Source organism: Phyllobates terribilis, unplaced genomic scaffold (genome assembly GCF_046119375.1).
Source record: "Phyllobates terribilis strain yellow unplaced genomic scaffold, ASM4611937v1 Scaffold_3__8_contigs__length_932513732, whole genome shotgun sequence".
NCBI lineage: Eukaryota > Metazoa > Chordata > Amphibia > Anura > Dendrobatidae > Phyllobates > Phyllobates terribilis.
This window is the reverse complement of record NW_027362763.1, coordinates 6917320-6938972: the sequence shown is the minus strand read 5'-3', so window position 1 is coordinate 6938972 and position 21653 is coordinate 6917320. Positions and strand designations below refer to the sequence as shown.

Below are 21653 nucleotides of genomic sequence, written 5' to 3'. Positions count from 1 at the left end.
GCGCGTTTCGGCTAAAAGAATAAAAATGAGCTCAAAAAATAAAAATGAGCTCAAAAATTAAACCAAACTAAAAAAGTCTAAAGCTTCTGCATGGGATTGTGCTACATTACAACTTCCTTCTACAAACTATTTAGGTTTATTTCACTCCCTTCAATTTGGTTTTCCATATACGTAGAAAAGGTTTGCTAGAAAGTTGCTTGCCCACATTTGTAAGCCAACATTCACCTTATGAATTCCACTTATGGTCTTCAACTTTGGCAAAAAGTAATCCGCACTTAAAAAAAAAAAAAAAAAAAAAAAAAAAAACGAAAGAGGATGCAATGGCACGTGTCACAGCATATGAAAATTGTTATGTGTTGTGGCAAGAAACTAAAAACGAGGTCATCAGGCATGGGGGATTAGCTCAAGTGGTAGAGCGCTCGCTTAGCATGCGAGAGGTAGCGGGATCGATGCCCGCATTCTCCAAATTTATCATTTATTGTTTTTTTCAGTTGGTAGAGCGATGATTCTTTTGCAAACTGCTCATGGCTCCCACAGCTAGACCTAGGAGGCTTTCCTCCATAGGCCAAACAAGCCTTCGATAGCTCAGCTGGTAGAGCGGAGGACTGTAGTTGTAAATTAGCAATCCTTAGGTCGCTGGTTCAATTCCGGCTCGAAGGACATTTTCTTCGTCCTATCTTATGTTTTGTACCTACTGGCAAACACACCAGTGCTATGCTCCTTCTGTACGACTATAAAAAAAATCTAGTCCAGGAAACTTTCCTCCGTTGCACCTTGGGTTTTCAAAACGTAGGTGGCAGCAACATAGCCTTTACTTGCGGGACCTGCTGTGGGCCAAAGAGGAACGTTCTTCAACCGTAGCATGATACCCAAGCAAAAGACAACAACGTCCCTGGGTGGGCTTGAACCACCAACCTTTCGGTTAACAGCCGAACGCGCTAACCGATTGCGCTACAGAGACACAAGCCTCTACTTGATTTTCTGACAGCCTCAGCCAGGTCAAACACAATTTACGCAGATGATTTGCAAGAATAACATGATAAAAGAAAGCTATAGAAACAAAGAAACAATTGCAGAACCCTAGGAATACTCTAATAGCCCACAAATAAGCTCTTACTGATGAATACCATCGCATGGACCTGAAGTCAGACAGTAATTAGGTTCTCCTCTTATCACCTGTAACCAGCAGCAGAGTGGCGCAGCGGAAGCGTGCTGGGCCCATAACCCAGAGGTCGATGGATCGAAACCATCCTCTGCTAAGTTATTGCTTTTTTTTATAGAATTCACCTTTACATTTTGCCAAAATGCTTCAGTCAAAGCAAGCGCGTTTCGGCTAAAAGAATAAAAATGAGCTCAAAAAATAAAAATGAGCTCAAAAATTAAACCAAACTAAAAAAGTCTAAAGCTTCTGCATGGGATTGTGCTACATTACAACTTCCTTCTACAAACTATTTAGGTTTATTTCACTCCCTTCAATTTGGTTTTCCATATACGTAGAAAAGGTTTGCTAGAAAGTTGCTTGCCCATATTTGTAAGCCAACATTCACCTTATGAATTCCACTTATGGTCTTCAACTTTGGCAAAAAGTAATCCGCACTTAAAAAAAAAAAAAAAAAAAAAAAAAAAAACGAAAGAGGATGCAATGGCACGTGTCACAGCATATGAAAATTGTTATGTGTTGTGGCAAGAAACTAAAAACAAGGTCATCAAGCATGGGGGATTAGCTCAAGTGGTAGAGCGCTCGCTTAGCATGCGAGAGGTAGCGGGATCGATGCCCGCATTCTCCAAATTTATCATTTATTGTTTTTTTCAGTTGGTAGAGCGATGATTCTTTTGCAAACTGCTCATGGCTCCCACAGCTAGACCTAGGAGGCTTTCCTCCATAGGCCAAACAAGCCTTCGATAGCTCAGCTGGTAGAGCGGAGGACTGTAGTTGTAAATTAGCAATCCTTAGGTTGCTGGTTCAATTCCGGCTCGAAGGACATTTTCTTCGTCCTATCTTATGTTTTGTACCTACTGGCAAACACACCAGTGCTATGCTCCTTCTGTACGACTATAAAAAAAATCTAGTCCAGGAAACTTTCCTCCGTTGCACCTTGGGTTTTCAAAACGTAGGTGGCAGCAACATAGCCTTTACTTGCGGGACCTGCTGTGGGCCAAAGAGGAACGTTCTTCAACCGTAGCATGATACCCAAGCAAAAGACAACAACGTCCCTGGGTGGGCTTGAACCACCAACCTTTCGGTTAACAGCCGAACGCGCTAACCGATTGCGCTACAGAGACACAAGCCTCTACTTGATTTTCTGACAGCCTCAGCCAGGTCAAACACAATTTACGCAGATGATTTGCAAGAATAACATGATAAAAGAAAGCTATAGAAACAAAGAAACAATTGCAGAACCCTAGGAATACTCTAATAGCCCACAAATAAGCTCTTACTGATGAATACCATCGCATGGACCTGAAGTCAGACAGTAATTAGGTTCTCCTCTTATCACCTGTAACCAGCAGCAGAGTGGCGCAGCGGAAGCGTGCTGGGCCCATAACCCAGAGGTCGATGGATCGAAACCATCCTCTGCTAAGTTATTGCTTTTTTTTATAGAATTCACCTTTACATTTTGCCAAAATGCTTCAGTCAAAGCAAGCGCGTTTCGGCTAAAAGAATAAAAATGAGCTCAAAAAATAAAAATGAGCTCAAAAATTAAACCAAACTAAAAAAGTCTAAAGCTTCTGCATGGGATTGTGCTACATTACAACTTCCTTCTACAAACTATTTAGGTTTATTTCACTCCCTTCAATTTGGTTTTCCATATACGTAGAAAAGGTTTGCTAGAAAGTTGCTTGCCCATATTTGTAAGCCAACATTCACCTTATGAATTCCACTTATGGTCTTCAACTTTGGCAAAAAGTAATCCGCACTTAAAAAAAAAAAAAAAAAAAAAAAAAAAAACGAAAGAGGATGCAATGGCACGTGTCACAGCATATGAAAATTGTTATGTGTTGTGGCAAGAAACTAAAAACGAGGTCATCAGGCATGGGGGATTAGCTCAAGTGGTAGAGCGCTCGCTTAGCATGCGAGAGGTAGCGGGATCGATGCCCGCATTCTCCAAATTTATCATTTATTGTTTTTTTCAGTTGGTAGAGCGATGATTCTTTTGCAAACTGCTCATGGCTCCCACAGCTAGACCTAGGAGGCTTTCCTCCATAGGCCAAACAAGCCTTCGATAGCTCAGCTGGTAGAGCGGAGGACTGTAGTTGTAAATTAGCAATCCTTAGGTCGCTGGTTCAATTCCGGCTCGAAGGACATTTTCTTCGTCCTATCTTATGTTTTGTACCTACTGGCAAACACACCAGTGCTATGCTCCTTCTGTACGACTATAAAAAAAATCTAGTCTAGGAAACTTTCCTCCGTTGCACCTTGGGTTTTCAAAACGTAGGTGGCAGCAACATAGCCTTTACTTGCGGGACCTGCTGTGGGCCAAAGAGGAACGTTCTTCAACCGTAGCATGATACCCAAGCAAAAGACAACAACGTCCCTGGGTGGGCTTGAACCACCAACCTTTCGGTTAACAGCCGAACGCGCTAACCGATTGCGCTACAGAGACACAAGCCTCTACTTGATTTTCTGACAGCCTCAGCCAGGTCAAACACAATTTACGCAGATGATTTGCAAGAATAACATGATAAAAGAAAGCTATAGAAACAAAGAAACAATTGCAGAACCCTAGGAATACTCTAATAGCCCACAAATAAGCTCTTACTGATGAATACCATCGCATGGACCTGAAGTCAGACAGTAATTAGGTTCTCCTCTTATCACCTGTAACCAGCAGCAGAGTGGCGCAGCGGAAGCGTGCTGGGCCCATAACCCAGAGGTCGATGGATCGAAACCATCCTCTGCTAAGTTATTGCTTTTTTTTATAGAATTCACCTTTACATTTTGCCAAAATGCTTCAGTCAAAGCAAGCGCGTTTCGGCTAAAAGAATAAAAATGAGCTCAAAAAATAAAAATGAGCTCAAAAATTAAACCAAACTAAAAAAGTCTAAAGCTTCTGCATGGGATTGTGCTACATTACAACTTCCTTCTACAAACTATTTAGGTTTATTTCACTCCCTTCAATTTGGTTTTCCATATACGTAGAAAAGGTTTGCTAGAAAGTTGCTTGCCCATATTTGTAAGCCAACATTCACCTTATGAATTCCACTTATGGTCTTCAACTTTGGCAAAAAGTAATCCGCACTTAAAAAAAAAAAAAAAAAAAAAAAAAAAAACGAAAGAGGATGCAATGGCACGTGTCACAGCATATGAAAATTGTTATGTGTTGTGGCAAGAAACTAAAAACGAGGTCATCAGGCATGGGGGATTAGCTCAAGTGGTAGAGCGCTCGCTTAGCATGCGAGAGGTAGCGGGATCGATGCCCGCATTCTCCAAATTTATCATTTATTGTTTTTTTCAGTTGGTAGAGCGATGATTCTTTTGCAAACTGCTCATGGCTCCCACAGCTAGACCTAGGAGGCTTTCCTCCATAGGCCAAACAAGCCTTCGATAGCTCAGCTGGTAGAGCGGAGGACTGTAGTTGTAAATTAGCAATCCTTAGGTCGCTGGTTCAATTCCGGCTCGAAGGACATTTTCTTCGTCCTATCTTATGTTTTGTACCTACTGGCAAACACACCAGTGCTATGCTCCTTCTGTACGACTATAAAAAAAATCTAGTCTAGGAAACTTTCCTCCGTTGCACCTTGGGTTTTCAAAACGTAGGTGGCAGCAACATAGCCTTTACTTGCGGGACCTGCTGTGGGCCAAAGAGGAACGTTCTTCAACCGTAGCATGATACCCAAGCAAAAGACAACAACGTCCCTGGGTGGGCTTGAACCACCAACCTTTCGGTTAACAGCCGAACGCGCTAACCGATTGCGCTACAGAGACACAAGCCTCTACTTGATTTTCTGACAGCCTCAGCCAGGTCAAACACAATTTACGCAGATGATTTGCAAGAATAACATGATAAAAGAAAGCTATAGAAACAAAGAAACAATTGCAGAACCCTAGGAATACTCTAATAGCCCACAAATAAGCTCTTACTGATGAATACCATCGCATGGACCTGAAGTCAGACAGTAATTAGGTTCTCCTCTTATCACCTGTAACCAGCAGCAGAGTGGCGCAGCGGAAGCGTGCTGGGCCCATAACCCAGAGGTCGATGGATCGAAACCATCCTCTGCTAAGTTATTGCTTTTTTTTATAGAATTCACCTTTACATTTTGCCAAAATGCTTCAGTCAAAGCAAGCGCGTTTCGGCTAAAAGAATAAAAATGAGCTCAAAAAATAAAAATGAGCTCAAAAATTAAACCAAACTAAAAAAGTCTAAAGCTTCTGCATGGGATTGTGCTACATTACAACTTCCTTCTACAAACTATTTAGGTTTATTTCACTCCCTTCAATTTGGTTTTCCATATACGTAGAAAAGGTTTGCTAGAAAGTTGCTTGCCCATATTTGTAAGCCAACATTCACCTTATGAATTCCACTTATGGTCTTCAACTTTGGCAAAAAGTAATCCGCACTTAAAAAAAAAAAAAAAAAAAAAAAAAAAAACGAAAGAGGATGCAATGGCACGTGTCACAGCATATGAAAATTGTTATGTGTTGTGGCAAGAAACTAAAAACGAGGTCATCAAGCATGGGGGATTAGCTCAAGTGGTAGAGCGCTCGCTTAGCATGCGAGAGGTAGCGGGATCGATGCCCGCATTCTCCAAATTTATCATTTATTGTTTTTTTCAGTTGGTAGAGCGATGATTCTTTTGCAAACTGCTCATGGCTCCCACAGCTAGACCTAGGAGGCTTTCCTCCATAGGCCAAACAAGCCTTCGATAGCTCAGCTGGTAGAGCGGAGGACTGTAGTTGTAAATTAGCAATCCTTAAGTTGCTGGTTCAATTCCGGCTCGAAGGACATTTTCTTCGTCCTATCTTATGTTTTGTACCTACTGGCAAACACACCAGTGCTATGCTCCTTCTGTACGACTATAAAAAAAATCTAGTCCAGGAAACTTTCCTCCGTTGCACCTTGGGTTTTCAAAACGTAGGTGGCAGCAACATAGCCTTTACTTGCGGGACCTGCTGTGGGCCAAAGAGGAACGTTCTTCAACCGTAGCATGATACCCAAGCAAAAGACAACAACGTCCCTGGGTGGGCTTGAACCACCAACCTTTCGGTTAACAGCCGAACGCGCTAACCGATTGCGCTACAGAGACACAAGCCTCTACTTGATTTTCTGACAGCCTCAGCCAGGTCAAACACAATTTACGCAGATGATTTGCAAGAATAACATGATAAAAGAAAGCTATAGAAACAAAGAAACAATTGCAGAACCCTAGGAATACTCTAATAGCCCACAAATAAGCTCTTACTGATGAATACCATCGCATGGACCTGAAGTCAGACAGTAATTAGGTTCTCCTCTTATCACCTGTAACCAGCAGCAGAGTGGCGCAGCGGAAGCGTGCTGGGCCCATAACCCAGAGGTCGATGGATCGAAACCATCCTCTGCTAAGTTATTGCTTTTTTTTATAGAATTCACCTTTACATTTTGCCAAAATGCTTCAGTCAAAGCAAGCGCGTTTCGGCTAAAAGAATAAAAATGAGCTCAAAAAATAAAAATGAGCTCAAAAATTAAACCAAACTAAAAAAGTCTAAAGCTTCTGCATGGGATTGTGCTACATTACAACTTCCTTCTACAAACTATTTAGGTTTATTTCACTCCCTTCAATTTGGTTTTCCATATACGTAGAAAAGGTTTGCTAGAAAGTTGCTTGCCCATATTTGTAAGCCAACATTCACCTTATGAATTCCACTTATGGTCTTCAACTTTGGCAAAAAGTAATCCGCACTTAAAAAAAAAAAAAAAAAAAAAAAAAAAAACGAAAGAGGATGCAATGGCACGTGTCACAGCATATGAAAATTGTTATGTGTTGTGGCAAGAAACTAAAAACAAGGTCATCAAGCATGGGGGATTAGCTCAAGTGGTAGAGCGCTCGCTTAGCATGCGAGAGGTAGCGGGATCGATGCCCGCATTCTCCAAATTTATCATTTATTGTTTTTTTCAGTTGGTAGAGCGATGATTCTTTTGCAAACTGCTCATGGCTCCCACAGCTAGACCTAGGAGGCTTTCCTCCATAGGCCAAACAAGCCTTCGATAGCTCAGCTGGTAGAGCGGAGGACTGTAGTTGTAAATTAGCAATCCTTAGGTTGCTGGTTCAATTCCGGCTCGAAGGACATTTTCTTCGTCCTATCTTATGTTTTGTACCTACTGGCAAACACACCAGTGCTATGCTCCTTCTGTACGACTATAAAAAAAATCTAGTCCAGGAAACTTTCCTCCGTTGCACCTTGGGTTTTCAAAACGTAGGTGGCAGCAACATAGCCTTTACTTGCGGGACCTGCTGTGGGCCAAAGAGGAACGTTCTTCAACCGTAGCATGATACCCAAGCAAAAGACAACAACGTCCCTGGGTGGGCTTGAACCACCAACCTTTCGGTTAACAGCCGAACGCGCTAACCGATTGCGCTACAGAGACACAAGCCTCTACTTGATTTTCTGACAGCCTCAGCCAGGTCAAACACAATTTACGCAGATGATTTGCAAGAATAACATGATAAAAGAAAGCTATAGAAACAAAGAAACAATTGCAGAACCCTAGGAATACTCTAATAGCCCACAAATAAGCTCTTACTGATGAATACCATCGCATGGACCTGAAGTCAGACAGTAATTAGGTTCTCCTCTTATCACCTGTAACCAGCAGCAGAGTGGCGCAGCGGAAGCGTGCTGGGCCCATAACCCAGAGGTCGATGGATCGAAACCATCCTCTGCTAAGTTATTGCTTTTTTTTATAGAATTCACCTTTACATTTTGCCAAAATGCTTCAGTCAAAGCAAGCGCGTTTCGGCTAAAAGAATAAAAATGAGCTCAAAAAATAAAAATGAGCTCAAAAATTAAACCAAACTAAAAAAGTCTAAAGCTTCTGCATGGGATTGTGCTACATTACAACTTCCTTCTACAAACTATTTAGGTTTATTTCACTCCCTTCAATTTGGTTTTCCATATACGTAGAAAAGGTTTGCTAGAAAGTTGCTTGCCCATATTTGTAAGCCAACATTCACCTTATGAATTCCACTTATGGTCTTCAACTTTGGCAAAAAGTAATCCGCACTTAAAAAAAAAAAAAAAAAAAAAAAAAAAAACGAAAGAGGATGCAATGGCACGTGTCACAGCATATGAAAATTGTTATGTGTTGTGGCAAGAAACTAAAAACGAGGTCATCAGGCATGGGGGATTAGCTCAAGTGGTAGAGCGCTCGCTTAGCATGCGAGAGGTAGCGGGATCGATGCCCGCATTCTCCAAATTTATCATTTATTGTTTTTTTCAGTTGGTAGAGCGATGATTCTTTTGCAAACTGCTCATGGCTCCCACAGCTAGACCTAGGAGGCTTTCCTCCATAGGCCAAACAAGCCTTCGATAGCTCAGCTGGTAGAGCGGAGGACTGTAGTTGTAAATTAGCAATCCTTAGGTCGCTGGTTCAATTCCGGCTCGAAGGACATTTTCTTCGTCCTATCTTATGTTTTGTACCTACTGGCAAACACACCAGTGCTATGCTCCTTCTGTACGACTATAAAAAAAATCTAGTCTAGGAAACTTTCCTCCGTTGCACCTTGGGTTTTCAAAACGTAGGTGGCAGCAACATAGCCTTTACTTGCGGGACCTGCTGTGGGCCAAAGAGGAACGTTCTTCAACCGTAGCATGATACCCAAGCAAAAGACAACAACGTCCCTGGGTGGGCTTGAACCACCAACCTTTCGGTTAACAGCCGAACGCGCTAACCGATTGCGCTACAGAGACACAAGCCTCTACTTGATTTTCTGACAGCCTCAGCCAGGTCAAACACAATTTACGCAGATGATTTGCAAGAATAACATGATAAAAGAAAGCTATAGAAACAAAGAAACAATTGCAGAACCCTAGGAATACTCTAATAGCCCACAAATAAGCTCTTACTGATGAATACCATCGCATGGACCTGAAGTCAGACAGTAATTAGGTTCTCCTCTTATCACCTGTAACCAGCAGCAGAGTGGCGCAGCGGAAGCGTGCTGGGCCCATAACCCAGAGGTCGATGGATCGAAACCATCCTCTGCTAAGTTATTGCTTTTTTTTATAGAATTCACCTTTACATTTTGCCAAAATGCTTCAGTCAAAGCAAGCGCGTTTCGGCTAAAAGAATAAAAATGAGCTCAAAAAATAAAAATGAGCTCAAAAATTAAACCAAACTAAAAAAGTCTAAAGCTTCTGCATGGGATTGTGCTACATTACAACTTCCTTCTACAAACTATTTAGGTTTATTTCACTCCCTTCAATTTGGTTTTCCATATACGTAGAAAAGGTTTGCTAGAAAGTTGCTTGCCCATATTTGTAAGCCAACATTCACCTTATGAATTCCACTTATGGTCTTCAACTTTGGCAAAAAGTAATCCGCACTTAAAAAAAAAAAAAAAAAAAAAAAAAAAAACGAAAGAGGATGCAATGGCACGTGTCACAGCATATGAAAATTGTTATGTGTTGTGGCAAGAAACTAAAAACGAGGTCATCAGGCATGGGGGATTAGCTCAAGTGGTAGAGCGCTCGCTTAGCATGCGAGAGGTAGCGGGATCGATGCCCGCATTCTCCAAATTTATCATTTATTGTTTTTTTCAGTTGGTAGAGCGATGATTCTTTTGCAAACTGCTCATGGCTCCCACAGCTAGACCTAGGAGGCTTTCCTCCATAGGCCAAACAAGCCTTCGATAGCTCAGCTGGTAGAGCGGAGGACTGTAGTTGTAAATTAGCAATCCTTAGGTCGCTGGTTCAATTCCGGCTCGAAGGACATTTTCTTCGTCCTATCTTATGTTTTGTACCTACTGGCAAACACACCAGTGCTATGCTCCTTCTGTACGACTATAAAAAAAATCTAGTCTAGGAAACTTTCCTCCGTTGCACCTTGGGTTTTCAAAACGTAGGTGGCAGCAACATAGCCTTTACTTGCGGGACCTGCTGTGGGCCAAAGAGGAACGTTCTTCAACCGTAGCATGATACCCAAGCAAAAGACAACAACGTCCCTGGGTGGGCTTGAACCACCAACCTTTCGGTTAACAGCCGAACGCGCTAACCGATTGCGCTACAGAGACACAAGCCTCTACTTGATTTTCTGACAGCCTCAGCCAGGTCAAACACAATTTACGCAGATGATTTGCAAGAATAACATGATAAAAGAAAGCTATAGAAACAAAGAAACAATTGCAGAACCCTAGGAATACTCTAATAGCCCACAAATAAGCTCTTACTGATGAATACCATCGCATGGACCTGAAGTCAGACAGTAATTAGGTTCTCCTCTTATCACCTGTAACCAGCAGCAGAGTGGCGCAGCGGAAGCGTGCTGGGCCCATAACCCAGAGGTCGATGGATCGAAACCATCCTCTGCTAAGTTATTGCTTTTTTTTATAGAATTCACCTTTACATTTTGCCAAAATGCTTCAGTCAAAGCAAGCGCGTTTCGGCTAAAAGAATAAAAATGAGCTCAAAAAATAAAAATGAGCTCAAAAATTAAACCAAACTAAAAAAGTCTAAAGCTTCTGCATGGGATTGTGCTACATTACAACTTCCTTCTACAAACTATTTAGGTTTATTTCACTCCCTTCAATTTGGTTTTCCATATACGTAGAAAAGGTTTGCTAGAAAGTTGCTTGCCCATATTTGTAAGCCAACATTCACCTTATGAATTCCACTTATGGTCTTCAACTTTGGCAAAAAGTAATCCGCACTTAAAAAAAAAAAAAAAAAAAAAAAAAAAAACGAAAGAGGATGCAATGGCACGTGTCACAGCATATGAAAATTGTTATGTGTTGTGGCAAGAAACTAAAAACGAGGTCATCAAGCATGGGGGATTAGCTCAAGTGGTAGAGCGCTCGCTTAGCATGCGAGAGGTAGCGGGATCGATGCCCGCATTCTCCAAATTTATCATTTATTGTTTTTTTCAGTTGGTAGAGCGATGATTCTTTTGCAAACTGCTCATGGCTCCCACAGCTAGACCTAGGAGGCTTTCCTCCATAGGCCAAACAAGCCTTCGATAGCTCAGCTGGTAGAGCGGAGGACTGTAGTTGTAAATTAGCAATCCTTAAGTTGCTGGTTCAATTCCGGCTCGAAGGACATTTTCTTCGTCCTATCTTATGTTTTGTACCTACTGGCAAACACACCAGTGCTATGCTCCTTCTGTACGACTATAAAAAAAATCTAGTCCAGGAAACTTTCCTCCGTTGCACCTTGGGTTTTCAAAACGTAGGTGGCAGCAACATAGCCTTTACTTGCGGGACCTGCTGTGGGCCAAAGAGGAACGTTCTTCAACCGTAGCATGATACCCAAGCAAAAGACAACAACGTCCCTGGGTGGGCTTGAACCACCAACCTTTCGGTTAACAGCCGAACGCGCTAACCGATTGCGCTACAGAGACACAAGCCTCTACTTGATTTTCTGACAGCCTCAGCCAGGTCAAACACAATTTACGCAGATGATTTGCAAGAATAACATGATAAAAGAAAGCTATAGAAACAAAGAAACAATTGCAGAACCCTAGGAATACTCTAATAGCCCACAAATAAGCTCTTACTGATGAATACCATCGCATGGACCTGAAGTCAGACAGTAATTAGGTTCTCCTCTTATCACCTGTAACCAGCAGCAGAGTGGCGCAGCGGAAGCGTGCTGGGCCCATAACCCAGAGGTCGATGGATCGAAACCATCCTCTGCTAAGTTATTGCTTTTTTTTATAGAATTCACCTTTACATTTTGCCAAAATGCTTCAGTCAAAGCAAGCGCGTTTCGGCTAAAAGAATAAAAATGAGCTCAAAAAATAAAAATGAGCTCAAAAATTAAACCAAACTAAAAAAGTCTAAAGCTTCTGCATGGGATTGTGCTACATTACAACTTCCTTCTACAAACTATTTAGGTTTATTTCACTCCCTTCAATTTGGTTTTCCATATACGTAGAAAAGGTTTGCTAGAAAGTTGCTTGCCCATATTTGTAAGCCAACATTCACCTTATGAATTCCACTTATGGTCTTCAACTTTGGCAAAAAGTAATCCGCACTTAAAAAAAAAAAAAAAAAAAAAAAAAAAAACGAAAGAGGATGCAATGGCACGTGTCACAGCATATGAAAATTGTTATGTGTTGTGGCAAGAAACTAAAAACGAGGTCATCAAGCATGGGGGATTAGCTCAAGTGGTAGAGCGCTCGCTTAGCATGCGAGAGGTAGCGGGATCGATGCCCGCATTCTCCAAATTTATCATTTATTGTTTTTTTCAGTTGGTAGAGCGATGATTCTTTTGCAAACTGCTCATGGCTCCCACAGCTAGACCTAGGAGGCTTTCCTCCATAGGCCAAACAAGCCTTCGATAGCTCAGCTGGTAGAGCGGAGGACTGTAGTTGTAAATTAGCAATCCTTAAGTTGCTGGTTCAATTCCGGCTCGAAGGACATTTTCTTCGTCCTATCTTATGTTTTGTACCTACTGGCAAACACACCAGTGCTATGCTCCTTCTGTACGACTATAAAAAAAATCTAGTCCAGGAAACTTTCCTCCGTTGCACCTTGGGTTTTCAAAACGTAGGTGGCAGCAACATAGCCTTTACTTGCGGGACCTGCTGTGGGCCAAAGAGGAACGTTCTTCAACCGTAGCATGATACCCAAGCAAAAGACAACAACGTCCCTGGGTGGGCTTGAACCACCAACCTTTCGGTTAACAGCCGAACGCGCTAACCGATTGCGCCACAGAGACACAAGCCTCTACTTGATTTTCTGACAGCCTCAGCCAGGTCAAACACAATTTACGCAGATGATTTGCAAGAATAACATGATAAAAGAAAGCTATAGAAACAAAGAAACAATTGCAGAACCCTAGGAATACTCTAATAGCCCACAAATAAGCTCTTACTGATGAATACCATCGCATGGACCTGAAGTCAGACAGTAATTAGGTTCTCCTCTTATCACCTGTAACCAGCAGCAGAGTGGCGCAGCGGAAGCGTGCTGGGCCCATAACCCAGAGGTCGATGGATCGAAACCATCCTCTGCTAAGTTATTGCTTTTTTTTATAGAATTCACCTTTACATTTTGCCAAAATGCTTCAGTCAAAGCAAGCGCGTTTCGGCTAAAAGAATAAAAATGAGCTCAAAAAATAAAAATGAGCTCAAAAATTAAACCAAACTAAAAAAGTCTAAAGCTTCTGCATGGGATTGTGCTACATTACAACTTCCTTCTACAAACTATTTAGGTTTATTTCACTCCCTTCAATTTGGTTTTCCATATACGTAGAAAAGGTTTGCTAGAAAGTTGCTTGCCCATATTTGTAAGCCAACATTCACCTTATGAATTCCACTTATGGTCTTCAACTTTGGCAAAAAGTAATCCGCACTTAAAAAAAAAAAAAAAAAAAAAAAAAAAAAACGAAAGAGGATGCAATGGCACGTGTCACAGCATATGAAAATTGTTATGTGTTGTGGCAAGAAACTAAAAACGAGGTCATCAGGCATGGGGGATTAGCTCAAGTGGTAGAGCGCTCGCTTAGCATGCGAGAGGTAGCGGGATCGATGCCCGCATTCTCCAAATTTATCATTTATTGTTTTTTTCAGTTGGTAGAGCGATGATTCTTTTGCAAACTGCTCATGGCTCCCACAGCTAGACCTAGGAGGCTTTCCTCCATAGGCCAAACAAGCCTTCGATAGCTCAGCTGGTAGAGCGGAGGACTGTAGTTGTAAATTAGCAATCCTTAGGTCGCTGGTTCAATTCCGGCTCGAAGGACATTTTCTTCGTCCTATCTTATGTTTTGTACCTACTGGCAAACACACCAGTGCTATGCTCCTTCTGTACGACTATAAAAAAAATCTAGTCTAGGAAACTTTCCTCCGTTGCACCTTGGGTTTTCAAAACGTAGGTGGCAGCAACATAGCCTTTACTTGCGGGACCTGCTGTGGGCCAAAGAGGAACGTTCTTCAACCGTAGCATGATACCCAAGCAAAAGACAACAACGTCCCTGGGTGGGCTTGAACCACCAACCTTTCGGTTAACAGCCGAACGCGCTAACCGATTGCGCTACAGAGACACAAGCCTCTACTTGATTTTCTGACAGCCTCAGCCAGGTCAAACACAATTTACGCAGATGATTTGCAAGAATAACATGATAAAAGAAAGCTATAGAAACAAAGAAACAATTGCAGAACCCTAGGAATACTCTAATAGCCCACAAATAAGCTCTTACTGATGAATACCATCGCATGGACCTGAAGTCAGACAGTAATTAGGTTCTCCTCTTATCACCTGTAACCAGCAGCAGAGTGGCGCAGCGGAAGCGTGCTGGGCCCATAACCCAGAGGTCGATGGATCGAAACCATCCTCTGCTAAGTTATTGCTTTTTTTTATAGAATTCACCTTTACATTTTGCCAAAATGCTTCAGTCAAAGCAAGCGCGTTTCGGCTAAAAGAATAAAAATGAGCTCAAAAAATAAAAATGAGCTCAAAAATTAAACCAAACTAAAAAAGTCTAAAGCTTCTGCATGGGATTGTGCTACATTACAACTTCCTTCTACAAACTATTTAGGTTTATTTCACTCCCTTCAATTTGGTTTTCCATATACGTAGAAAAGGTTTGCTAGAAAGTTGCTTGCCCATATTTGTAAGCCAACATTCACCTTATGAATTCCACTTATGGTCTTCAACTTTGGCAAAAAGTAATCCGCACTTAAAAAAAAAAAAAAAAAAAAAAAAAAAAACGAAAGAGGATGCAATGGCACGTGTCACAGCATATGAAAATTGTTATGTGTTGTGGCAAGAAACTAAAAACGAGGTCATCAGGCATGGGGGATTAGCTCAAGTGGTAGAGCGCTCGCTTAGCATGCGAGAGGTAGCGGGATCGATGCCCGCATTCTCCAAATTTATCATTTATTGTTTTTTTCAGTTGGTAGAGCGATGATTCTTTTGCAAACTGCTCATGGCTCCCACAGCTAGACCTAGGAGGCTTTCCTCCATAGGCCAAACAAGCCTTCGATAGCTCAGCTGGTAGAGCGGAGGACTGTAGTTGTAAATTAGCAATCCTTAGGTCGCTGGTTCAATTCCGGCTCGAAGGACATTTTCTTCGTCCTATCTTATGTTTTGTACCTACTGGCAAACACACCAGTGCTATGCTCCTTCTGTACGACTATAAAAAAAATCTAGTCTAGGAAACTTTCCTCCGTTGCACCTTGGGTTTTCAAAACGTAGGTGGCAGCAACATAGCCTTTACTTGCGGGACCTGCTGTGGGCCAAAGAGGAACGTTCTTCAACCGTAGCATGATACCCAAGCAAAAGACAACAACGTCCCTGGGTGGGCTTGAACCACCAACCTTTCGGTTAACAGCCGAACGCGCTAACCGATTGCGCTACAGAGACACAAGCCTCTACTTGATTTTCTGACAGCCTCAGCCAGGTCAAACACAATTTACGCAGATGATTTGCAAGAATAACATGATAAAAGAAAGCTATAGAAACAAAGAAACAATTGCAGAACCCTAGGAATACTCTAATAGCCCACAAATAAGCTCTTACTGATGAATACCATCGCATGGACCTGAAGTCAGACAGTAATTAGGTTCTCCTCTTATCACCTGTAACCAGCAGCAGAGTGGCGCAGCGGAAGCGTGCTGGGCCCATAACCCAGAGGTCGATGGATCGAAACCATCCTCTGCTAAGTTATTGCTTTTTTTTATAGAATTCACCTTTACATTTTGCCAAAATGCTTCAGTCAAAGCAAGCGCGTTTCGGCTAAAAGAATAAAAATGAGCTCAAAAAATAAAAATGAGCTCAAAAATTAAACCAAACTAAAAAAGTCTAAAGCTTCTGCATGGGATTGTGCTACATTACAACTTCCTTCTACAAACTATTTAGGTTTATTTCACTCCCTTCAATTTGGTTTTCCATATACGTAGAAAAGGTTTGCTAGAAAGTTGCTTGCCCATATTTGTAAGCCAACATTCACCTTATGAATTCCACTTATGGTCTTCAACTTTGGCAAAAAGTAATCCGCACTTAAAAAAAAAAAAAAAAAAAAAAAAAAAAACGAAAGAGGATGCAATGGCACGTGTCACAGCATATGAAAATTGTTATGTGTTGTGGCAAGAAACTAAAAACGAGGTCATCAAGCATGGGGGATTAGCTCAAGTGGTAGAGCGCTCGCTTAGCATGCGAGAGGTAGCGGGATCGATGCCCGCATTCTCCAAATTTATCATTTATTGTTTTTTTCAGTTGGTAGAGCGATGATTCTTTTGCAAACTGCTCATGGCTCCCACAGCTAGACCTAGGAGGCTTTCCTCCATAGGCCAAACAAGCCTTCGATAGCTCAGCTGGTAGAGCGGAGGACTGTAGTTGTAAATTAGCAATCCTTAAGTTGCTGGTTCAATTCCGGCTCGAAGGACATTTTCTTCGTCCTATCTTATGTTTTGTACCTACTGGCAAACACACCAGTGCTATGCTCCTTCTGTACGACTATAAAAAAAATCTAGTCCAGGAAACTTTCCTCCGTTGCACCTTGGGTTTTCAAAACGTAGGTGGCAGCAACATAGCCTTTACTTGCGGGACCTGCTGTGGGCCAAAGAGGAACGTTCTTCAACCGTAGCATGATACCCAAGCAAAAGACAACAACGTCCCTGGGTGGGCTTGAACCACCAACCTTTCGGTTAACAGCCGAACGCGCTAACCGATTGCGCTACAGAGACACAAGCCTCTACTTGATTTTCTGACAGCCTCAGCCAGGTCAAACACAATTTACGCAGATGATTTGCAAGAATAACATGATAAAAGAAAGCTATAGAAACAAAGAAACAATTGCAGAACCCTAGGAATACTCTAATAGCCCACAAATAAGCTCTTACTGATGAATACCATCGCATGGACCTGAAGTCAGACAGTAATTAGGTTCTCCTCTTATCACCTGTAACCAGCAGCAGAGTGGCGCAGCGGAAGCGTGCTGGGCCCATAACCCAGAGGTCGATGGATCGAAACCATCCTCTGCTAAGTTATTGCTTTTTTTTATAGAATTCACCTTTACATTTTGCCAAAATGCTTCAGTCAAAGCAAGCGCGTTTCGGCTAAAAGAATAAAAATGAGCTCAAAAAATAAAAATGAGCTCAAAAATTAAACCAAACTAAAAAAGTCTAAAGCTTCTGCATGGGATTGTGCTACATTACAACTTCCTTCTACAAACTATTTAGGTTTATTTCACTCCCTTCAATTTGGTTTTCCATATACGTAGAAAAGGTTTGCTAGAAAGTTGCTTGCCCATATTTGTAAGCCAACATTCACCTTATGAATTCCACTTATGGTCTTCAACTTTGGCAAAAAGTAATCCGCACTTAAAAAAAAAAAAAAAAAAAAAAAAAAAAACGAAAGAGGATGCAATGGCACGTGTCACAGCATATGAAAATTGTTATGTGTTGTGGCAAGAAACTAAAAACGAGGTCATCAAGCATGGGGGATTAGCTCAAGTGGTAGAGCGCTCGCTTAGCATGCGAGAGGTAGCGGGATCGATGCCCGCATTCTCCAAATTTATCATTTATTGTTTTTTTCAGTTGGTAGAGCGATGATTCTTTTGCAAACTGCTCATGGCTCCCACAGCTAGACCTAGGAGGCTTTCCTCCATAGGCCAAACAAGCCTTCGATAGCTCAGCTGGTAGAGCGGAGGACTGTAGTTGTAAATTAGCAATCCTTAAGTTGCTGGTTCAATTCCGGCTCGAAGGACATTTTCTTCGTCCTATCTTATGTTTTGTACCTACTGGCAAACACACCAGTGCTATGCTCCTTCTGTACGACTATAAAAAAAATCTAGTCCAGGAAACTTTCCTCCGTTGCACCTTGGGTTTTCAAAACGTAGGTGGCAGCAACATAGCCTTTACTTGCGGGACCTGCTGTGGGCCAAAGAGGAACGTTCTTCAACCGTAGCATGATACCCAAGCAAAAGACAACAACGTCCCTGGGTGGGCTTGAACCACCAACCTTTCGGTTAACAGCCGAACGCGCTAACCGATTGCGCCACAGAGACACAAGCCTCTACTTGATTTTCTGACAGCCTCAGCCAGGTCAAACACAATTTACGCAGATGATTTGCAAGAATAACATGATAAAAGAAAGCTATAGAAACAAAGAAACAATTGCAGAACCCTAGGAATACTCTAATAGCCCACAAATAAGCTCTTACTGATGAATACCATCGCATGGACCTGAAGTCAGACAGTAATTAGGTTCTCCTCTTATCACCTGTAACCAGCAGCAGAGTGGCGCAGCGGAAGCGTGCTGGGCCCATAACCCAGAGGTCGATGGATCGAAACCATCCTCTGCTAAGTTATTGCTTTTTTTTATAGAATTCACCTTTACATTTTGCCAAAATGCTTCAGTCAAAGCAAGCGCGTTTCGGCTAAAAGAATAAAAATGAGCTCAAAAAATAAAAATGAGCTCAAAAATTAAACCAAACTAAAAAAGTCTAAAGCTTCTGCATGGGATTGTGCTACATTACAACTTCCTTCTACAAACTATTTAGGTTTATTTCACTCCCTTCAATTTGGTTTTCCATATACGTAGAAAAGGTTTGCTAGAAAGTTGCTTGCCCATATTTGTAAGCCAACATTCACCTTATGAATTCCACTTATGGTCTTCAACTTTGGCAAAAAGTAATCCGCACTTAAAAAAAAAAAAAAAAAAAAAAAAAAAAAACGAAAGAGGATGCAATGGCACGTGTCACAGCATATGAAAATTGTTATGTGTTGTGGCAAGAAACTAAAAACGAGGTCATCAGGCATGGGGGATTAGCTCAAGTGGTAGAGCGCTCGCTTAGCATGCGAGAGGTAGCGGGATCGATGCCCGCATTCTCCAAATTTATCATTTATTGTTTTTTTCAGTTGGTAGAGCGATGATTCTTTTGCAAACTGCTCATGGCTCCCACAGCTAGACCTAGGAGGCTTTCCTCCATAGGCCAAACAAGCCTTCGATAGCTCAGCTGGTAGAGCGGAGGACTGTAGTTGTAAATTAGCAATCCTTAGGTCGCTGGTTCAATTCCGGCTCGAAGGACATTTTCTTCGTCCTATCTTATGTTTTGTACCTACTGGCAAACACACCAGTGCTATGCTCCTTCTGTACGACTATAAAAAAAATCTAGTCTAGGAAACTTTCCTCCGTTGCACCTTGGGTTTTCAAAACGTAGGTGGCAGCAACATAGCCTTTACTTGCGGGACCTGCTGTGGGCCAAAGAGGAACGTTCTTCAACCGTAGCATGATACCCAAGCAAAAGACAACAACGTCCCTGGGTGGGCTTGAACCACCAACCTTTCGGTTAACAGCCGAACGCGCTAACCGATTGCGCTACAGAGACACAAGCCTCTACTTGATTTTCTGACAGCCTCAGCCAGGTCAAACACAATTTACGCAGATGATTTGCAAGAATAACATGATAAAAGAAAGCTATAGAAACAAAGAAACAATTGCAGAACCCTAGGAATACTCTAATAGCCCACAAATAAGCTCTTACTGATGAATACCATCGCATGGACCTGAAGTCAGACAGTAATTAGGTTCTCCTCTTATCACCTGTAACCAGCAGCAGAGTGGCGCAGCGGAAGCGTGCTGGGCCCATAACCCAGAGGTCGATGGATCGAAACCATCCTCTGCTAAGTTATTGCTTTTTTTTATAGAATTCACCTTTACATTTTGCCAAAATGCTTCAGTCAAAGCAAGCGCGTTTCGGCTAAAAGAATAAAAATGAGCTCAAAAAATAAAAATGAGCTCAAAAATTAAACCAAACTAAAAAAGTCTAAAGCTTCTGCATGGGATTGTGCTACATTACAACTTCCTTCTACAAACTATTTAGGTTTATTTCACTCCCTTCAATTTGGTTTTCCATATACGTAGAAAAGGTTTGCTAGAAAGTTGCTTGCCCATATTTGTAAGCCAACATTCACCTTATGAATTCCACTTATGGTCTTCAACTTTGGCAAAAAGTAATCCGCACTTAAAAAAAAAAAAAAAAAAAAAAAAAAAACGAAAGAGGATGCAATGGCACGTGTCACAGCATATGAAAATTGTTATGTGTTGTGGCAAGAAACTAAAAACGAGGTCATCAAGCATGGGGGATTAGCTCAAGTGGTAGAGCGCTCGCTTAGCATGCGAGAGGTAGCGGGATCGATGCCCGCATTCTCCAAATTTATCATTTATTGTTTTTTTCAGTTGGTAGAGCGATGATTCTTTTGCAAACTGCTCATGGCTCCCACAGCTAGACCTAGGAGGCTTTCCTCCATAGGCCAAACAAGCCTTCGATAGCTCAGCTGGTAGAGCGGAGGACTGTAGTTGTAAATTAGCAATCCTTAAGTTGCTGGTTCAATTCCGGCTCGAAGGACATTTTCTTCGTCCTATCTTATGTTTTGTACCTACTGGCAAACACACCAGTGCTATGCTCCTTCTGTACGACTATAAAAAAAATCTAGTCCAGGAAACTTTCCTCCGTTGCACCTTGGGTTTTCAAAACGTAGGTGGCAGCAACATAGCCTTTACTTGCGGGACCTGCTGTGGGCCAAAGAGGAACGTTCTTCAACCGTAGCATGATACCCAAGCAAAAGACAACAACGTCCCTGGGTGGGCTTGAACCACCAACCTTTCGGTTAACAGCCGAACGCGCTAACCGATTGCGCTACAGAGACACAAGCCTCTACTTGATTTTCTGACAGCCTCAGCCAGGTCAAACACAATTTACGCAGATGATTTGCAAGAATAACATGATAAAAGAAAGCTATAGAAACAAAGAAACAATTGCAGAACCCTAGGAATACTCTAATAGCCCACAAATAAGCTCTTACTGATGAATACCATCGCATGGACCTGAAGTCAGACAGTAATTAGGTTCTCCTCTTATCACCTGTAACCAGCAGCAGAGTGGCGCAGCGGAAGCGTGCTGGGCCCATAACCCAGAGGTCGATGGATCGAAACCATCCTCTGCTAAGTTATTGCTTTTTTTTATAGAATTCACCTTTACATTTTGCCAAAATGCTTCAGTCAAAGCAAGCGCGTTTCGGCTAAAAGAATAAAAATGAGCTCAAAAAATAAAAATGAGCTCAAAAATTAAACCAAACTAAAAAAGTCTAAAGCTTCTGCATGGGATTGTGCTACATTACAACTTCCTTCTACAAACTATTTAGGTTTATTTCACTCCCTTCAATTTGGTTTTCCATATACGTAGAAAAGGTTTGCTAGAAAGTTGCTTGCCCATATTTGTAAGCCAACATTCACCTTATGAATTCCACTTATGGTCTTCAACTTTGGCAAAAAGTAATCCGCACTTAAAAAAAAAAAAAAAAAAAAAAAAAAAAACGAAAGAGGATGCAATGGCACGTGTCACAGCATATGAAAATTGTTATGTGTTGTGGCAAGAAACTAAAAACGAGGTCATCAGGCATGGGGGATTAGCTCAAGTGGTAGAGCGCTCGCTTAGCATGCGAGAGGTAGCGGGATCGATGCCCGCATTCTCCAAATTTATCATTTATTGTTTTTTTCAGTTGGTAGAG

General features: G+C 41.8%; 49 non-coding genes across 49 annotated transcripts; 33 read left to right on the top strand and 16 right to left on the bottom strand.

Annotated features, from left to right (window-relative positions):
* Positions 1-392: 392 nt before the first annotated feature.
* Positions 393-465, top strand: TRNAA-AGC (transfer RNA alanine (anticodon AGC)). The gene has a single exon. It is a non-coding gene; the product is annotated as a tRNA-Ala (tRNA).
* Positions 466-574: 109 nt separating this feature from the next.
* Positions 575-660, top strand: TRNAY-GUA (transfer RNA tyrosine (anticodon GUA)). The gene is given in 2 exon segments: positions 575-611; positions 625-660. It is a non-coding gene; the product is annotated as a tRNA-Tyr (tRNA).
* A 227-nt stretch (positions 661-887) lies between these two features.
* TRNAN-GUU (transfer RNA asparagine (anticodon GUU)) lies at positions 888-961 on the bottom strand. Its single transcript has one exon. It is a non-coding gene; the product is annotated as a tRNA-Asn (tRNA).
* Positions 962-1714: 753 nt separating this feature from the next.
* TRNAA-AGC (transfer RNA alanine (anticodon AGC)) lies at positions 1715-1787 on the top strand. Its single transcript has one exon. It is a non-coding gene; the product is annotated as a tRNA-Ala (tRNA).
* A 109-nt stretch (positions 1788-1896) lies between these two features.
* Positions 1897-1982, top strand: TRNAY-GUA (transfer RNA tyrosine (anticodon GUA)). Its single transcript is given in 2 exon segments — positions 1897-1933; positions 1947-1982. It is a non-coding gene; the product is annotated as a tRNA-Tyr (tRNA).
* Positions 1983-2209: 227 nt separating this feature from the next.
* TRNAN-GUU (transfer RNA asparagine (anticodon GUU)) lies at positions 2210-2283 on the bottom strand. Its single transcript has one exon. It is a non-coding gene; the product is annotated as a tRNA-Asn (tRNA).
* Positions 2284-3036: 753 nt separating this feature from the next.
* TRNAA-AGC (transfer RNA alanine (anticodon AGC)) lies at positions 3037-3109 on the top strand. The gene has a single exon. It is a non-coding gene; the product is annotated as a tRNA-Ala (tRNA).
* Positions 3110-3218: 109 nt separating this feature from the next.
* On the top strand, positions 3219-3304 carry TRNAY-GUA (transfer RNA tyrosine (anticodon GUA)). The gene is given in 2 exon segments: positions 3219-3255; positions 3269-3304. It is a non-coding gene; the product is annotated as a tRNA-Tyr (tRNA).
* Positions 3305-3531: 227 nt separating this feature from the next.
* Positions 3532-3605, bottom strand: TRNAN-GUU (transfer RNA asparagine (anticodon GUU)). The gene has a single exon. It is a non-coding gene; the product is annotated as a tRNA-Asn (tRNA).
* A 753-nt stretch (positions 3606-4358) lies between these two features.
* Positions 4359-4431, top strand: TRNAA-AGC (transfer RNA alanine (anticodon AGC)). The gene has a single exon. It is a non-coding gene; the product is annotated as a tRNA-Ala (tRNA).
* A 109-nt stretch (positions 4432-4540) lies between these two features.
* On the top strand, positions 4541-4626 carry TRNAY-GUA (transfer RNA tyrosine (anticodon GUA)). The gene is given in 2 exon segments: positions 4541-4577; positions 4591-4626. It is a non-coding gene; the product is annotated as a tRNA-Tyr (tRNA).
* Positions 4627-4853: 227 nt separating this feature from the next.
* On the bottom strand, positions 4854-4927 carry TRNAN-GUU (transfer RNA asparagine (anticodon GUU)). The gene has a single exon. It is a non-coding gene; the product is annotated as a tRNA-Asn (tRNA).
* A 753-nt stretch (positions 4928-5680) lies between these two features.
* On the top strand, positions 5681-5753 carry TRNAA-AGC (transfer RNA alanine (anticodon AGC)). Its single transcript has one exon. It is a non-coding gene; the product is annotated as a tRNA-Ala (tRNA).
* A 109-nt stretch (positions 5754-5862) lies between these two features.
* TRNAY-GUA (transfer RNA tyrosine (anticodon GUA)) lies at positions 5863-5948 on the top strand. The gene is given in 2 exon segments: positions 5863-5899; positions 5913-5948. It is a non-coding gene; the product is annotated as a tRNA-Tyr (tRNA).
* A 227-nt stretch (positions 5949-6175) lies between these two features.
* On the bottom strand, positions 6176-6249 carry TRNAN-GUU (transfer RNA asparagine (anticodon GUU)). Its single transcript has one exon. It is a non-coding gene; the product is annotated as a tRNA-Asn (tRNA).
* A 753-nt stretch (positions 6250-7002) lies between these two features.
* TRNAA-AGC (transfer RNA alanine (anticodon AGC)) lies at positions 7003-7075 on the top strand. The gene has a single exon. It is a non-coding gene; the product is annotated as a tRNA-Ala (tRNA).
* A 109-nt stretch (positions 7076-7184) lies between these two features.
* Positions 7185-7270, top strand: TRNAY-GUA (transfer RNA tyrosine (anticodon GUA)). The gene is given in 2 exon segments: positions 7185-7221; positions 7235-7270. It is a non-coding gene; the product is annotated as a tRNA-Tyr (tRNA).
* Positions 7271-7497: 227 nt separating this feature from the next.
* Positions 7498-7571, bottom strand: TRNAN-GUU (transfer RNA asparagine (anticodon GUU)). Its single transcript has one exon. It is a non-coding gene; the product is annotated as a tRNA-Asn (tRNA).
* A 753-nt stretch (positions 7572-8324) lies between these two features.
* On the top strand, positions 8325-8397 carry TRNAA-AGC (transfer RNA alanine (anticodon AGC)). Its single transcript has one exon. It is a non-coding gene; the product is annotated as a tRNA-Ala (tRNA).
* Positions 8398-8506: 109 nt separating this feature from the next.
* TRNAY-GUA (transfer RNA tyrosine (anticodon GUA)) lies at positions 8507-8592 on the top strand. Its single transcript is given in 2 exon segments — positions 8507-8543; positions 8557-8592. It is a non-coding gene; the product is annotated as a tRNA-Tyr (tRNA).
* Positions 8593-8819: 227 nt separating this feature from the next.
* TRNAN-GUU (transfer RNA asparagine (anticodon GUU)) lies at positions 8820-8893 on the bottom strand. Its single transcript has one exon. It is a non-coding gene; the product is annotated as a tRNA-Asn (tRNA).
* Positions 8894-9646: 753 nt separating this feature from the next.
* Positions 9647-9719, top strand: TRNAA-AGC (transfer RNA alanine (anticodon AGC)). Its single transcript has one exon. It is a non-coding gene; the product is annotated as a tRNA-Ala (tRNA).
* A 109-nt stretch (positions 9720-9828) lies between these two features.
* On the top strand, positions 9829-9914 carry TRNAY-GUA (transfer RNA tyrosine (anticodon GUA)). The gene is given in 2 exon segments: positions 9829-9865; positions 9879-9914. It is a non-coding gene; the product is annotated as a tRNA-Tyr (tRNA).
* A 227-nt stretch (positions 9915-10141) lies between these two features.
* TRNAN-GUU (transfer RNA asparagine (anticodon GUU)) lies at positions 10142-10215 on the bottom strand. The gene has a single exon. It is a non-coding gene; the product is annotated as a tRNA-Asn (tRNA).
* Positions 10216-10968: 753 nt separating this feature from the next.
* Positions 10969-11041, top strand: TRNAA-AGC (transfer RNA alanine (anticodon AGC)). The gene has a single exon. It is a non-coding gene; the product is annotated as a tRNA-Ala (tRNA).
* Positions 11042-11150: 109 nt separating this feature from the next.
* On the top strand, positions 11151-11236 carry TRNAY-GUA (transfer RNA tyrosine (anticodon GUA)). The gene is given in 2 exon segments: positions 11151-11187; positions 11201-11236. It is a non-coding gene; the product is annotated as a tRNA-Tyr (tRNA).
* A 227-nt stretch (positions 11237-11463) lies between these two features.
* On the bottom strand, positions 11464-11537 carry TRNAN-GUU (transfer RNA asparagine (anticodon GUU)). The gene has a single exon. It is a non-coding gene; the product is annotated as a tRNA-Asn (tRNA).
* Positions 11538-12290: 753 nt separating this feature from the next.
* TRNAA-AGC (transfer RNA alanine (anticodon AGC)) lies at positions 12291-12363 on the top strand. The gene has a single exon. It is a non-coding gene; the product is annotated as a tRNA-Ala (tRNA).
* A 109-nt stretch (positions 12364-12472) lies between these two features.
* On the top strand, positions 12473-12558 carry TRNAY-GUA (transfer RNA tyrosine (anticodon GUA)). The gene is given in 2 exon segments: positions 12473-12509; positions 12523-12558. It is a non-coding gene; the product is annotated as a tRNA-Tyr (tRNA).
* A 227-nt stretch (positions 12559-12785) lies between these two features.
* On the bottom strand, positions 12786-12859 carry TRNAN-GUU (transfer RNA asparagine (anticodon GUU)). Its single transcript has one exon. It is a non-coding gene; the product is annotated as a tRNA-Asn (tRNA).
* A 754-nt stretch (positions 12860-13613) lies between these two features.
* Positions 13614-13686, top strand: TRNAA-AGC (transfer RNA alanine (anticodon AGC)). The gene has a single exon. It is a non-coding gene; the product is annotated as a tRNA-Ala (tRNA).
* A 109-nt stretch (positions 13687-13795) lies between these two features.
* Positions 13796-13881, top strand: TRNAY-GUA (transfer RNA tyrosine (anticodon GUA)). The gene is given in 2 exon segments: positions 13796-13832; positions 13846-13881. It is a non-coding gene; the product is annotated as a tRNA-Tyr (tRNA).
* Positions 13882-14108: 227 nt separating this feature from the next.
* On the bottom strand, positions 14109-14182 carry TRNAN-GUU (transfer RNA asparagine (anticodon GUU)). Its single transcript has one exon. It is a non-coding gene; the product is annotated as a tRNA-Asn (tRNA).
* Positions 14183-14935: 753 nt separating this feature from the next.
* Positions 14936-15008, top strand: TRNAA-AGC (transfer RNA alanine (anticodon AGC)). The gene has a single exon. It is a non-coding gene; the product is annotated as a tRNA-Ala (tRNA).
* Positions 15009-15117: 109 nt separating this feature from the next.
* On the top strand, positions 15118-15203 carry TRNAY-GUA (transfer RNA tyrosine (anticodon GUA)). The gene is given in 2 exon segments: positions 15118-15154; positions 15168-15203. It is a non-coding gene; the product is annotated as a tRNA-Tyr (tRNA).
* A 227-nt stretch (positions 15204-15430) lies between these two features.
* On the bottom strand, positions 15431-15504 carry TRNAN-GUU (transfer RNA asparagine (anticodon GUU)). The gene has a single exon. It is a non-coding gene; the product is annotated as a tRNA-Asn (tRNA).
* Positions 15505-16257: 753 nt separating this feature from the next.
* TRNAA-AGC (transfer RNA alanine (anticodon AGC)) lies at positions 16258-16330 on the top strand. The gene has a single exon. It is a non-coding gene; the product is annotated as a tRNA-Ala (tRNA).
* Positions 16331-16439: 109 nt separating this feature from the next.
* TRNAY-GUA (transfer RNA tyrosine (anticodon GUA)) lies at positions 16440-16525 on the top strand. The gene is given in 2 exon segments: positions 16440-16476; positions 16490-16525. It is a non-coding gene; the product is annotated as a tRNA-Tyr (tRNA).
* Positions 16526-16752: 227 nt separating this feature from the next.
* TRNAN-GUU (transfer RNA asparagine (anticodon GUU)) lies at positions 16753-16826 on the bottom strand. Its single transcript has one exon. It is a non-coding gene; the product is annotated as a tRNA-Asn (tRNA).
* Positions 16827-17579: 753 nt separating this feature from the next.
* On the top strand, positions 17580-17652 carry TRNAA-AGC (transfer RNA alanine (anticodon AGC)). Its single transcript has one exon. It is a non-coding gene; the product is annotated as a tRNA-Ala (tRNA).
* A 109-nt stretch (positions 17653-17761) lies between these two features.
* On the top strand, positions 17762-17847 carry TRNAY-GUA (transfer RNA tyrosine (anticodon GUA)). Its single transcript is given in 2 exon segments — positions 17762-17798; positions 17812-17847. It is a non-coding gene; the product is annotated as a tRNA-Tyr (tRNA).
* Positions 17848-18074: 227 nt separating this feature from the next.
* On the bottom strand, positions 18075-18148 carry TRNAN-GUU (transfer RNA asparagine (anticodon GUU)). Its single transcript has one exon. It is a non-coding gene; the product is annotated as a tRNA-Asn (tRNA).
* Positions 18149-18902: 754 nt separating this feature from the next.
* On the top strand, positions 18903-18975 carry TRNAA-AGC (transfer RNA alanine (anticodon AGC)). Its single transcript has one exon. It is a non-coding gene; the product is annotated as a tRNA-Ala (tRNA).
* Positions 18976-19084: 109 nt separating this feature from the next.
* TRNAY-GUA (transfer RNA tyrosine (anticodon GUA)) lies at positions 19085-19170 on the top strand. The gene is given in 2 exon segments: positions 19085-19121; positions 19135-19170. It is a non-coding gene; the product is annotated as a tRNA-Tyr (tRNA).
* Positions 19171-19397: 227 nt separating this feature from the next.
* On the bottom strand, positions 19398-19471 carry TRNAN-GUU (transfer RNA asparagine (anticodon GUU)). The gene has a single exon. It is a non-coding gene; the product is annotated as a tRNA-Asn (tRNA).
* Positions 19472-20223: 752 nt separating this feature from the next.
* Positions 20224-20296, top strand: TRNAA-AGC (transfer RNA alanine (anticodon AGC)). Its single transcript has one exon. It is a non-coding gene; the product is annotated as a tRNA-Ala (tRNA).
* A 109-nt stretch (positions 20297-20405) lies between these two features.
* Positions 20406-20491, top strand: TRNAY-GUA (transfer RNA tyrosine (anticodon GUA)). Its single transcript is given in 2 exon segments — positions 20406-20442; positions 20456-20491. It is a non-coding gene; the product is annotated as a tRNA-Tyr (tRNA).
* Positions 20492-20718: 227 nt separating this feature from the next.
* On the bottom strand, positions 20719-20792 carry TRNAN-GUU (transfer RNA asparagine (anticodon GUU)). The gene has a single exon. It is a non-coding gene; the product is annotated as a tRNA-Asn (tRNA).
* Positions 20793-21545: 753 nt separating this feature from the next.
* Positions 21546-21618, top strand: TRNAA-AGC (transfer RNA alanine (anticodon AGC)). The gene has a single exon. It is a non-coding gene; the product is annotated as a tRNA-Ala (tRNA).
* The last annotated feature ends 35 nt before the right edge of the window (positions 21619-21653 follow it).